We start from the raw sequence: 14,312 nt of genomic DNA, 5'->3' as shown, positions 1-14,312 counted from the left end.
TTCAATTCTTACCATCTTTATGATATATGAGCTGAAAGTAAGATATAAGCACCTTCAGCGTACAAATACTTGCATTGTGTTAAGAAATCAAATCTCCGTTTAAACCGACAAGAACCAAGTTAAAAGGTACAAGGTTGTAGTAATCTATCCTATCAAATGCTCGTGAAAAGCATTGTTTAAAGCATATATGAAAGAAAACCCTCCGGATATGTTCTTAGAAGGATCAATAGAAGAATTTACAACCATGAAATGTTTGAATAATTTAATGTAAAAATATTAACAGAACCACGAATATTACAAAAGCTAAAATTAACTGGGCGGACAAATGCAACCTATTTATGGCGAGAGGATATTCAATACAGTGTTAGAAGAAACTCAAAGTTGGAAGACCTTAATTCCAAATGAGAAGAATGAGAAAATGGAGTTAAAGACCCTGGAATTAAAATTAGAAAAGATAAGCCCAATGGGATAGCCATATTAAAACACCGGGTTTCAGTAGATTATTATTATTATTATTATTATTATTATATTACCACGATCCCGTCAATTGCCATGGATTTTAAGAGACCTCAGGGTGTCTGAGTTATGCCCGTGTCGGAAGTTAACTACATGAATCTGTCGCTCTAAAACAGCCTCGAATGGTTCCGACCTCAGGGGGGATTTATCCTCTAATGATGTGATTGGTTTTACGTAATATTAAATACTTTTTACCGTTTTCGTAGACGCCGAGGTGCCGGAATTGTCTCTCGCGGGAGTTCTTTTAAGTGCCATTACTATACGAGAAGTTATATTTTACAAGTCGATCCAGGTTTCCAGATGAATAAAGTCCCCCCCCCCCCTCCACGTCGCTTCATTGCACCTGGGGAATAGCAAGACAGCGAATAAGAAAGCTTGGCTACAACGCAATATCTCCGGAGTTCAGCAAGATTGAATACGGCCAGAGTTTGGCTCGGTAACTGCACCGGGCGAGTTGGCCGTGCGCGTAGAGGCGCTCGGCTGTGAGCTTGCATCCGGGAGATAGTAGGTTCGAATCCCACTGTCGGCAGCCCTGAATATGGTTTTCCGTGGTTTCCCATTTCCACACCAGGCAAATGCTGGGGCTGTACCTTAATTAAGGCCACGGCCACTTCCTTCCAACTCCCAGGCCTTTCCTATCCCATCGTCGCCATAAGACCTGTCTGTGTCGGTGCGACGTAAAGCCACTAGCAAAGAAAAAGGTAACTGCACCCTACTGGCCAGTGGAGGAGCGAAAAGGAGCTAGTATTCTGGCTCGGGATTCCTTAGCGGGATCGAATCTCCATCGTAAAGTTGAAACAATTCCGGAGAGGGAGATGGCCCTACATCAAAAGTGAGTAAGTACCAGGTTAATTCCCGGGGCAAAGGTGGCCGAGCATAAAACCAACCACTCATAGTGCCACTTGGTCCCGAGCTTACGGACTGTGGAAGCCTTTACCTTCCTCTCCTCCAAGTGCCTTCATGGCCTGCGGAAATGGTTTGGCTTTTTTTCCAGATATCGTAAATTTCCTCATCGCAGTGATACGATTCTTCTCTTCAAAAGATTTAAAAGATAAAATGAAGCAATTTACGATATAGTTGCTCTTTCAAAATTCACGATTGCGAACCGTGAAATTCTCATGACGTATTGAGACAAGTACATGCTTACAATTCCAAGACCTACATCGCGTAGCCAAGTTGTTAAGTACAAGCGTTCGCTATAACCATTAATGTTCGAAGGATTTATTTATTTCAACTGGTTTTCCACTTTACGCTGAAAACATGTCGCGTTAGTCTAGAAAGTGATGACTAGTTGTCAACATTTTTGAAGCGAGTCAACGTAGTTCCCCCAGATTTGGCCATACAAGAAACTGGCTGCAATATACTACCGGTATTAATCGACAGTGTTGCCCCTGAAATGAAATGTCGTATGGCTTTTAGTGCCGGGATATCCCAGGACGGGTTCGGCTCGCCAGCTGCAGGTCTTTCTATTTGACACCCGTAGGTGACCTGCGTGTCGTGATGAGGATGAAATGATGATGAAGACAACACATACACCCAGCCCCCGTGCCGTAGGAATTAACCAATTAAGATTAAAATCCCCGACCCGGCCGGGAATCGAACCCGGGACCCTCTGAACTGAAGGCCAGTACGCTGACCGTTCAGCCAACGAGTCAGATTGTGTTGCCCCTGATGGTGCATATTTCAGCGTAGATGATTATGCTGCTTGTTGTTTAAAGGGGTCTAACATCTAGGTCATCGGTTCCTAACGATACGAGATGAGACAAAATGTTACATATATTATGTATGTATGAAATGTTATGACAATTAAAATTCCAAAATTTATCCACCGACAAGAATCCAAAATATGATGATTTATCAGTGTTCTCCCCAGAGAGTTTCGGCAGCCGGGTGACAGAAATGAGTAGCCGGGCGGGGTAAACTTCGTAAAAATGTAATATGATAACATTTCAATTTATTCCCATCTGAGCATTAACAATATCAGGCAGTTAAACATTAACTGCATAACTGAACTATTTTGGTGCTACCACGAACGAGACATAACAGAGTATTTTGAACTTCTAGCGTTCTACAGCTCGTTCATAATCATGTAACGCCGGGGCTAACCACTCGTTTGCTTTGGAGTACCATACGGGTTTGAAATGTCATGCGGAATCGCACGCTACTCCAGACATCGCTCGCGCACGACACTACGTGATAGTCAAACTAAACTGATGCAATTATGCTGACAATAATGAAGATTTATCATTTACATGTACCGTTTTATGGTATTTACGTTTTAATCGGGAATACCCATTGACTCAAATATGCATTACTATTACGTAACTAGCATATATCTTAGGTTATGTTCGCCGGGCGGTCTGTAAAGATGACAGGGTAGTACGCTCATTAAAAGGTCCTAGGGAGAACACTGATGAATGAATGAATGAATGAATGAATGAATGAATGAATGAATGAATTTGAATTTAAAATAATCAACGGATCCAACTCTCAATACTGACAGTTAACATAATTCCAAATTCCAAAATCCATCCACTAACTAGAATTTAAGAAGACTACGATGAACAAAGATTATGAACTTAAAACAATCAGTGGATCCGACCCGCAATGTCTCTCCTTCCCACAAAATAACTTAAAACTATGGTATAAAATGAACAAGGGACTGCTTCCAAAGCAAAATCCTAAACTGATGATGCTTGTTGTTTAAAGAGGTCCAAAATTCAGGCCACCGGCCCCTCGTAATTGTACTAATCGCTGATAAAGTGTCCGACTCGTTGGCTGAACGGTCAGAGTACTGGCCTTCAGTTCAGTGGGTCCCGAGTTCAATTCCCGGCCGGGTCGAGGATTTTAACCTTAATTGGTTAATTCCAATGGCACGGGGGCTGGGTGTATGTGTTGTCTTAATCATCATTTCATCCTCACCACGACGCGCAGGTCGCCTACGGGAGTCAAATAGAAAAACCTGCACCTGGCGAGCCGAACCCGTCCAGGGATATCCCGGCACTAAAAGCCATACGCCATTTCCATTTCATTTTGCTGGTAAAGTAGAACCATGGTGTTCCTCATGTAGGTACTAATCACAGGTAATGTATTTCTCACAGTTAACGCAGACCTAGGGTGGTCCTCACATAGTGGTACTAATCGAAAGTAAAGTCGACTCATGGTGTTCCTCGAGTGATTGTACTAATCACAGGTAATCTCATGGTCCAAAATCCATCATCCATTTGTCGCCCCATTTAGTCGCCTCATATGAAAGGCGGGTGATACCATGGGTGTATTTTTCATCTGCGTTCCCCACCCACATGGGTAGCGTAGCTAGTTAGGAAAATCATATTAGACTCCCACCAAGGCTCTTGCGATTCAAATCCGAATCAATGTAAGTGGGCTTTTTGAAATGAAGGGTCACATCCCTGTCGTTCGAATTCTACTTAAAAATGGATGTTTCATGGCAATTATCACGATATCAATAGTCACGTAAAACTACAAGTTTATAACACAGTATGTTCTTTATACCCCTAACAACGTGTTCTATTTTAGTTGTACATACGAAAAGGGTCTCTCTTTCTTAGCATTAATCCCGACTTGCAGGGTCTGCTGCTTTGCTACATCTCCTCCATTTCTGTCTGTCGTTGACATCTTCTGGTGTTAAGCCAACACTGTGCATGTCTGCCCTGATGTTGTCAGTCCATCTCTTTGCCGGTCTTCCTCGTGGTCTTGTTCCCTCTGGGTTGATGTGGAGCGCTGTTTTGGCAACTGAGTCGTCCTGTTTTCTCATGACGTGGCCGTACCAGCGGAGACGGACTTCCCTCACTTTGTCTATGATGGGCGCGACACCAAACCTTTGCCGGACGTCCGTGTTCCGTATGTGGTCACATCGGGTCAGCCCCATGGACCATCGAAGCATCTTCATCTCCATGGTTGTCAACATTTGCTCCTGTTGTTTCGTCATCGGGCGACATTCAGTCCCATAGATCGCTGCTGGCCGTACCACACTCTTATAAACTTTTGCCTTTAGATATTGAGGCATCTTTTTATCACAGAGGACTCCAGTGACCTGTCTCCACTTGAGCTAAGCTGCATTTACCCTCATCCGAGTATCAGGAGTGGTGTCACAGTTTGAGGTGACGACGGATCCTAAGTACTTAAATTGCATGGTATTCTGCAGGTCTTCTTCACTGATACTTATGGTACCTCTGGTTTGGGAGCCACATTCCAGGTATTCTGTCTTCTGGATATTGAGGTGCAGTCCATTTTCAGCCAGTCTGTCATTCCACGTTTGAACCTGATGCTGGAGTTCAGGCCGGGTTTCTTGTGCAAGTACCACATCATCGGCATAAAGAAGGGTCCAGGGATGTGAAGTCTGTATGTCAGCTGTTGCCGTATCCATGCAGAGTATGAATAGCAATGGCGAAAGGGCAGAACCTTGATGAACACCCACAGTGATATCGAAAGGCGGAGAGATTCCAGCAGGACTCCGGACAACACTAGTGGAATTGCGATACAGAAGTTGCACCCTGCTTACATACTCTTCAGGGACGCCATGACAGCGAAGAGCTCGCCAAATAAGTTCGTGTGGGATACGGTCAAAAACACAATGCATTCGGTGTCTTCCTCGTAATAGAACAGAAGATATCCTACTCTGTAAATAATTCCCTCCTCTATTACTTTAAAGTATCACGCCAGTTCATGCAATTCAATGCTTTAGCAAGTGAGGATATATACTAAATACACCCAGAGCAAAGGCACGAAGATGGCCGAACCCAACAAGTTCTCTTATTACTGCCCGACAAAACTCTCTGGAATGGTATTTCGCTTTGACAGAAGGCGGAAGACTAGACTTTGTGTCCACCACAAAAATTCGTTCTTTCATAATATGAACAATCATTAACAAAGGAAGAAGACCTTGTAAAGAATTCACTTGACTGAAACAATGTATTAATGAAAGAAAATTCAGTCGAAAAAGCAATCTAATTAATACCCGCAGCTTTGATGTAAAGCGAACTAAAAATAGACGGTTCTTCTTTAGTCGATGACAAATGCTGCTGCACCCTATACACGATGTCTGGGAAGGGGGGGGGGGGGGGGGGGTAGGATGTTACAAGGTCAAGCTTCAGCCAAAGTACATTTATCTTTATAAGGTGAGGCGTGTTGTTCGTTATCCGAGTTCGTATCAAACTGCTGTATAAAAAAGAGAGGTAGCCTCCATTTGTGTAAAAATAACATTTTTTAAATTACGCCGAGAGTGTGTAGAGTTGACGTGTCACCTGGGCAAATGTTGCAACCTTTTAGACATTCCGGTCTTACTAATGCCTGCAATTACTGTTCCTACAAGTCAGTTGGGTACTTCTCGACATTAAGACATGAACGACATCATGAGCTATGGATTTTTATGTCTTCAAAGATCCACCAACATTGGCTGGGCTCGAACCACGCGATATTAAGCAAACAAGCTACTACGCTTAGCGCCGGCTCCGACAGCGGATGGCATAAGCATAAAGGTACTTGTGTAATTTCGCCATTGCAGATCACAGGATTTTCGTAAATAAGATCATTCATTTAGCCACTAAATAACGTCACATTCTCTAACGCACCTTGTACATGAGGTCTCGTTTTACCGTCTTACCCAATTGGACGCTGAGTTCAGTCACACTCAAGGAAACTGAAAAATATAATTATATTAAAAGAATTCTAATAACAAAAACTGTTCAGTTCAGTAGTTCTACCACAAGTGTAAGGTCGTAGGGAAGCCACAAGAGACATTATAAAGCTCTTAAATGACTAAACAGCAGAATACAAGAAGTAGGTAATAAATTTAGGGCTTGGAAGTTGAAGACCTATAAATTGCCTAAAAAATACTTCTAGAAAGAACTAAAAATATCCCGAAGACTTAAAAAAGGCAAAAGGACGTAAAAATGCGATCAAAATTCATTGATAAATTTAGTTCTAATGAAGAAATGTGGTTTTAAAAGGTAAAATTCTGGTGGTATTCAACATACAGTGCAAAAATGTATGAGTGAAATAATACCTTTCAGACATTATATATTTTTCGATTAATAATTTAAAAAAGGAAATCCGTGTTTGTTAAAAAAATACTTGCAGAATTCAGAATGAAACTGTTTCTCCAACTAGAATGAATTCAGCGAACCCGCAAGGGACATCCTGGAGAAAGAAATTGAAATTAGTATAAGTGGAATCATATTTGGCTTAACCAAAGTAGAGTTACGGAAATTTGAGAATGGGCTGTTTTCAGACAGCATGTTGGAAAACACCGAGGAACTTCTCTGCACATGAACGGATGTTAAGGGTTCATACTTGAAGCAAGCGAGAGCTTCCTAATTCAGAAACACTATTCAAAATATTCTCCTTTCAATATTTCACTTATCTTATAGATAATTTTGATACCCCTGCTTTCTTCAAGCATTAGTTTCAATTTTCCATATCGCTTAATTTCGTGTTAATTTCATTTTATCTCTTATTACAGATAAGATTAAGAGGTAATGGATGAATAAATGATGATGAGAATGGGCAGTGCAATTGTAGTCGAAGGAAGGTGAAGTTGCAAAAAAAAAGCCATTAAGACTTTAAAATGGCTAGAAAAGGTCCCATAAGCCAAAACTGACGAAAAAAGGATAGAAAGGACAAATAATGCCCGCCATTTTCTGGCCTACAGTGACCCAGAATGAATAAATATTATGATGGGCCTCGTCTTCGGAAACTGGAGAAAAAGAAAGGAATTTTCCTCAACTTTCGAGTCCTACTTATAATCCACTCCCTCAGGCTCTAAATGTTAAGGTCCAGCAGATCATGTCTGCCATATGTACGTACTTTTCCTTTTATTAACTAACTGGTCATTTCCAAATATTGAGTTAATTATCGGATGCAAGATTTCAACTGCCCACCGCTATCGGTGATTGTAACCGATAGTAAGGTGCATAAATATGAAAAACAGAAAGACATGGCTATATAGCCTTTTAAGAGTGGTCATAGAAACACAACTTTGAGCTAGTAATGTATCAAGAGTGCCAACATAAAGCATGTACAGTTCTTTGTTGTCAGCTGTGTTGTAGGTTACCAGGAAATTGGTCCGGGTTCTATTCCTGCCTCTACTACACATTTAAGACTACTACAAACAACTGCAATTTAACGTCTCTTCAAATTCTATCAAGTTTAACAGTTTCAGGAAACTCCTAAATGTTAACCGATTGAGTTGGTTCACTATCCTAAACAGAGGAAGCAAGCACCTAACCATACTACACTTTGCAGTTTTGTTTTAAAATTGATTTCAGAGTTTTGAACTGGGTGCACCCACCTTGGAAATCCAAGAGAAACTATAACTGCGATGATGATGATCGTAACACGTTTTTGTTTGTGTTTACCAACGTACTAACTCATACAGGATTTCGGAAGCGCTGTGACGGCAAAGAGCAAGAAATGGGAAGACAGTGGCCTTGGATTTAACGTTTATTCCCGGCATTTGTCTGTTGTGAAAAACGGGAAATCAGAAAGAACTACCTTGAGGGGCTGCCGACGCTGGGGTATGAACCCACTCCCTCTCAAATTCAAGCTTATAGCTAAACGACCTGTGCTGCGTAACCAACAGAAAAGGTCAATAGCGGAGAAAATTAAATTAAAATATAAAGCCCGGACATTCAAGTCTTTTCCGTTGTTTTCGCTCCCTTTAAGTTCAAGCGAATAAATGCTATGGTACCCAACAAAGAGGCACGATCCCTCAGTCTCGAAACCTAGCTTCAATTACTTTAAATAAATAAATAAATAAATAAATAAATAAATAAATAAATAAATAAATAAATAAATAAATAAATAAATAAATAAATCCGTCACACAATGAACCAGACACCGAGCGTAGAGTGTTATTTACCACAATATCCCTAGTCCCTTTAATGAAGCAACACAAACAGCTACTGTCTATTCGGTCAATTAAAACCATTTTGCAAACTCACAGGTCAACGAGAAACTGAGAAGAGGTTTCAACATCACAGAAGAGAGGCACATTGTGAATGGTGAATGGATTTGAGTGCACGGTGAGAGTTCGGTGAAGTGCCGTTGGATACCTGAACGATAATAATTGGATATGGTGCTGCAGTAGGCTGAGAGTCTACTCATGTGGCCGACAATGTACACACTGTCGTCAACAAACTAGCTCGCCAAAGATAAACCCCAAATATTCACTGCCAAATCTTTCATTCATGAAACTGGGGCACTATATCGTACCGAGCAAGTTTGCTACGCGGTTTGCATCACGTAGCTGTAAGTTTGCTTTCGGGAGATACAGTAGTTGATGCCAACCGCACCGTAGGCAGCCCTGAAAATGGTTTTCCGTGGTTTACACATTTTCAAACCAGACAAGTGCTGGGGCTGTACCTTTTTAAGGCCACCATCGTTTCCGATATCATCGTCCCGAAAGAGCAGTCTGTGTCGGTGCGACGTAAAACAAGTAGGAAAATAAAAAGAGCACTGTGTCATGTGATCAGACTGCTGGTGGGTTTGTTTTCACTTCAGGCTTCGGTCCTGCTACATCTTTAAGCAGAGAGAACTTGTATGAAATCGGGTTAAAAAAATAGTTGAAAAACATGGCGCATTTCCTAAGTTGAGTGGTAAAAACGAAATATTACCGACACATTGAACACCAACATATTCATGCGATACAAGATGCTGTATACGTAGGCCTACTGTATATCCGCCGGACGGAGTAGCTCGGACGGTAGAGCGCTGGCCTTCTGAGCCCAACCTGGCAGGTTCGATCCTGGCTCTGTCCAGCTGTATTTGAAGGTGCTCAAGGAAGTCAGCCTCGTGTCGGTAGATTTATTGGCATGTTAAGGAACTCGTGCAGGATGAAATTTCAGCACCTCGGCGTCTCAGAAAACCGTAAAAGTAGTTAGTGGCACGTAAAATCAATAACACTATACATGCTGTATAGTCATTATTTGCTTGCATCCGGAAGATAGTAGATTCGAACCCCTCTGTCGGAAGCCCTGAAGATAGTTTTCCGTGGCTTGCCATTTTCACACCAGGCAAATGCTGGGATTGTACCTTAACTAAGGCCACGGCCGCTTCCTTCCCACTCCAAGGCCTTTACTCACCCATCGTCGCCATAAGATCTGTGGCAGTGCGAAGTAAAGAAAATAGTATAAAAACAGTAGTACCCATTATTTAACGAATTTAATGTTATGTAATATTTTTACAGGCTGCCAATGAAACAAGGTAATACATATCAAATTGCATCTATACGATTATATCTATTGCGCCATACGATTACGAGTCTTGACTCAGATGAATCTTTTGACCTCATTAAAAATACTGTAATAACTTATATTGACCACGAAAATTTGAAGAGATATAGCCAGTCAGGCAGGCAAACATAATTTTTGAATGAAAATTTAAGAGACAATACCAGAAACAGAAATGCTGATATTGTAACACCTTGGTGTGTAATAGTTATGTATAATCCCCGTTCCTCCTCCAGCACTATGGCAAGTTTACAAATCGTAAATACACCTGTATACAGTAGTTTTATCTATTTGCAAGGTGATTTATTTTTACCCGATGTTATTAGAAGACGCTGACGATGTCCATTTTTATACACTAAATATTCCTTTTGAAGTTTTTTAAAACAATTTCACATTCTCACAGTTATAATAATGCCGTGTAGCCTCTGCGGAGGCCTGGTGCAGGTCTTTCTAACTGACGCCATACAGGCGACATGCGCGTCTTTGAGTATGGTGCCCTACCCATGATGAATTCTAATGCTGAAGACGTCACTAACACCCAACCCTCAAGCTGTCGGAATTAACCGACCCGGCCGGAAATCGAATCAGGGACCCCTTCGGCCAAAGGCCAGCACGCTAACCATTTAGCCATGGAGCCGGACTTCTCACAGTTAGCATGTCAATAATGAAGAACGTGGTTTTTATAAAATGAAGTTTATTGAGCCAAATATTTCAATTCTTTCAATCAATTCGATAATTTCCAGCTGCCTTTGTCCAAACAATTTCCCGCTCGGTTCAATTCTTGGCTCTGGACTAGTTTGAGGGACTTAACAAATGAGAAGGAAAGAAAGTTGAAATCTAATTTTTCTCTGGCATCCTAAAAGAGCTCTTTCCGTTATAGCATATTTCGCTTTTCACTTAAGGTCGCCTACGTCTCTCTCTCTCTCTCTCTCTCTCTCTCTCTCTCTCTCTCTCTCTCTCTCTCACACACACACACACACACACACACACACACACACACACACACACACACACACACACAGAGCATGGGTTAAAAATGTATTTTACAAAAGTATAGTTAAAACAACATTTACTTATATACATGGCAGTCGGAAACAACGCGAACCAGGTATATGCTCGTTAGAGTGTTGGTCATACTGATAAACAATTTGAAAAAAATCGGTATTTCGCGCCGTTGTTATTTTATCAGCTGCTGAAGTTATCCAATCAGGTCGCTTCGCGGGCAAATTCAAATGGGCTTTGCGAGGCGGTGTTGCTAAATCTGCAAATCGCTTACAAAGACCAGACTGAGAGGATCATACGAAGGAAAAACTTCGCCAGGGGAAGGATTTCAACCCGACCTCGGAGCTGACAGTACCGCGCGACGGCACGATGACACCGTCTGAAATCCACGGTGTGTTTGTGTTTAATGCCGATTTCTCGGCATTGGTAGCTGCTAGACGATCGGTGAAAATGATCGCTAAGCAGCCATGTGCCATGCGTACAGTGAACTTGGACTCTTATTGCGACGCAAAACTTCTTTGACTGGTATTATAAACCAAACAATGTATTTTGCCCTTTTGATACATCAGCACGGTAATTAAGAAGTCATTTTAACTTCACATCGCTTCGTAACAGAAGAATTGTTATTCTGTTAAAAATGTTAAAGAATATTGTAAACAATAAATTTGATTCCATAGGACTGTGGAATTTTTTTCTCCTTTCAAGTTCCTCAAGCTGGAGTTCGCATGAACACAGTATTTTACGTTCAAAGATCCAGGTCATCATCATTTGAATTCACCATGTATTAAAATGCCATGTTTTTACAACACATTTGCTGCAGGAGTAGATTTATTTTCAGAATCACACACTGCAATTAATACATTTTTAAATGTATGTGTTTCTAATTTATAAATTCAAATGTTACACTTTTTTAAATCAGTGCTCCTTACGGTATTTATTAGCATAGTCTTAATCACTCATTACCTTAGTTATATCTTTGTTTTAATTCCTGTATGTTCATAGTATGGAAACATCCTTAATGTACTTTAGACAGTTATTTTTTTGTGCGTATAATTTCTTCTTCCTTGTCTTTATTTTGTATTTACTTTTACGTAGATATGTATTATAAGTACTGGTGTGTTAAGAAGGTACTGTGGGCCTACTACCCGTATACTTATAAATAAATAAATAAATAAATAAATAAATAAATAAATAAATAAATAAATAAATAAATAAATAAATAAATAAATAAATAAATAAATATTGCACAGTTTTGATACTATCCCTGGTTCCTTCTATTCTTTATATAGTAACTTAACAACAAGAATTAGTTTGTATCCCCTTCACGGAGACTCCATTTATGTACAGTACACTCACACAAACTGATCATTCATGGATGAGCCACTCACGAAGAAATGTTTTTTCGGCTAGGATAGTACTTGGGCAGAGAATGTTCTAGATCGTTAACAGCGCCCCTATCTTTTGCAATGTCATTGTTACTGTAACGAATTTCTTCACGACTACGAAATTTCTTTAAATAAATATAACTATCAATAAAGGCGAAAAAAATTCTTCGTGCATGTTATTTGCACTCTGTATCAACTTAATTCAAATTAAGCTATTTTGTATAGTCGTTTAAAAAACAAAAGTATGAGCACCTGGTATTATATGTCTCTCGTATTTAATATTTTATTAAACTTAATTTTAAATACCTGTATTATCAACATATAATTCACCTCCCATATAGATAAAAACCCTGTGAATTCCCACAACAAACATTACATCTATAGGTTAAATTGTTTCTGAGAACAGTCTACCTGCGATGAAGTTATACAATACCAAGCGCTCCTTTTTCTTTGAGCGGCTGTGCATCTTTGGACTTGAGGGGGTATGCACTTCAGTGACAACCAATTCTCTAATCTTTCACCTCACTTCACCATGTCTCATGCTCTCTGGGATAAGGTATAGTACAGACACCACAGCAACGTCCGACTTCCTGGTCAGCTGTTCCAGTCTGTATTGTGTTGCAGAGAGTCGCTTAGTCGAGAAGAAACTATTCAGCGCAATGTTTCTCTCTCTTTGTCGCTCTTCCACTATTTGCTAGCTTGATGTGATGTCGGAGAAATGTAAAAGTCCACTTCTCCATGTCGTAATTTCAATACTAAGGCTGCTTCTTCCACTCCGGTAGTTAAGGAAAGTGAGTCTATCCTCCGTGTCAATTTACTGTCATGGAAACCCGAAGGATTGTACCCTTACTATGAGCAAACAGCTAATGTGCCAATTTTCAGTTCTGATCTGACCGACATTGCGCCCAAAGCAAACCAGGAGCCCAGTGCACTACACATTCAAAATAGGGAGAGAGCTATAATCCCTCGAGATTATTTAACTCCATCAGATATAACACTTCCATTTTCTTTCAAGTGACACCAATTTCCAATTCGCTTGGCATTTTGTATCACGATCACTAATGCTCAAGAGGAAATACTGGAACATACAGGTTTCAATTTACATCAGACAGTTTTCAGCCATGGCATATGTTGCAATGTCAAGAGTGCGAACTTTTGACGTCCTTAAATTTTCAATACTGCCAAAAAGCACTGATATAGGAATGTAGTATGTATGGATATACTTCACTAAATATTTACCCCATTGACAATCATGTTTTGACTGGTTTCGGCGAGTTATTTTTATTACCACAGAAACATAACCTGCACTCGCTAAGTACACGGGGCAGTTAACTGAGGTGAAACAACCCATTACATGAAGTAACAAAATTTGTCCAGGTGGCAGTGTGGTTTAGAAATATGCTAAGATTCAACTGCTTGACATGCAATAACTTTTGAAGCACACTATTCACCATGACCCTGTTGACAGTTAAAGACGTGATATCGAAAGGGGGAAACAATTAACCGTAAAAGGACAGTACTGCCTCAGCAAATACACTCGCATTCCCCAGTGGGACGAGGCTACTGCTTGCTGTTGGAGAGGATATGAAGTGGCACCGTTAAATGGGATCAAATGACTCCTAGCTACTCTCTACTGCTCTTAGCCTCTCTTGACCCCTAACCACTTCTATGCTCAGTCCCTCCGCAACTTGAGTGGATATTTACGTTCTCGTGGCTGATGAAATGTAAGTTTGCTCTCCTTCCATTCTTGATTCAGCTACCGAACCAAGTCCGGCTCCATGGCTAAATGGTTAGCGTGCTGGCCTTTGGTCACAGGGTCCCGGGTTCGATTCCCGGCAGGGTCGGGAATTTTAATAATCATTGGTTAATTTCGCTGGGGCTGGGTGTATGTGTCGTCTTCATCATCATTTCATCCTCATCACGACGCGCAGGTCGCCTAAGGGTGTCAAAAAAGACCTGCACCTGGCGAGCCGAATGTCCTCGGACACTCCCGGCACTAAAAGCCATACGCCATTTCATTTACCGAACCAAATCATCCATATTATGAATAACTTCATTTTTATATGATAATGCCTGACGAAAATAAAGTCTAGAAACAGAGAAACCTGGGCACTATTCCAGAGAAAACCGACCACGTTGGCTATGCGGTACTTTTTTCATT

Source organism: Anabrus simplex, chromosome 2 (genome assembly GCF_040414725.1).
Source record: "Anabrus simplex isolate iqAnaSimp1 chromosome 2, ASM4041472v1, whole genome shotgun sequence".
Taxonomy (NCBI): Eukaryota; Metazoa; Arthropoda; class Insecta; order Orthoptera; family Tettigoniidae; genus Anabrus; species Anabrus simplex.
Note: the sequence above shows the minus strand (reverse complement) of the source record.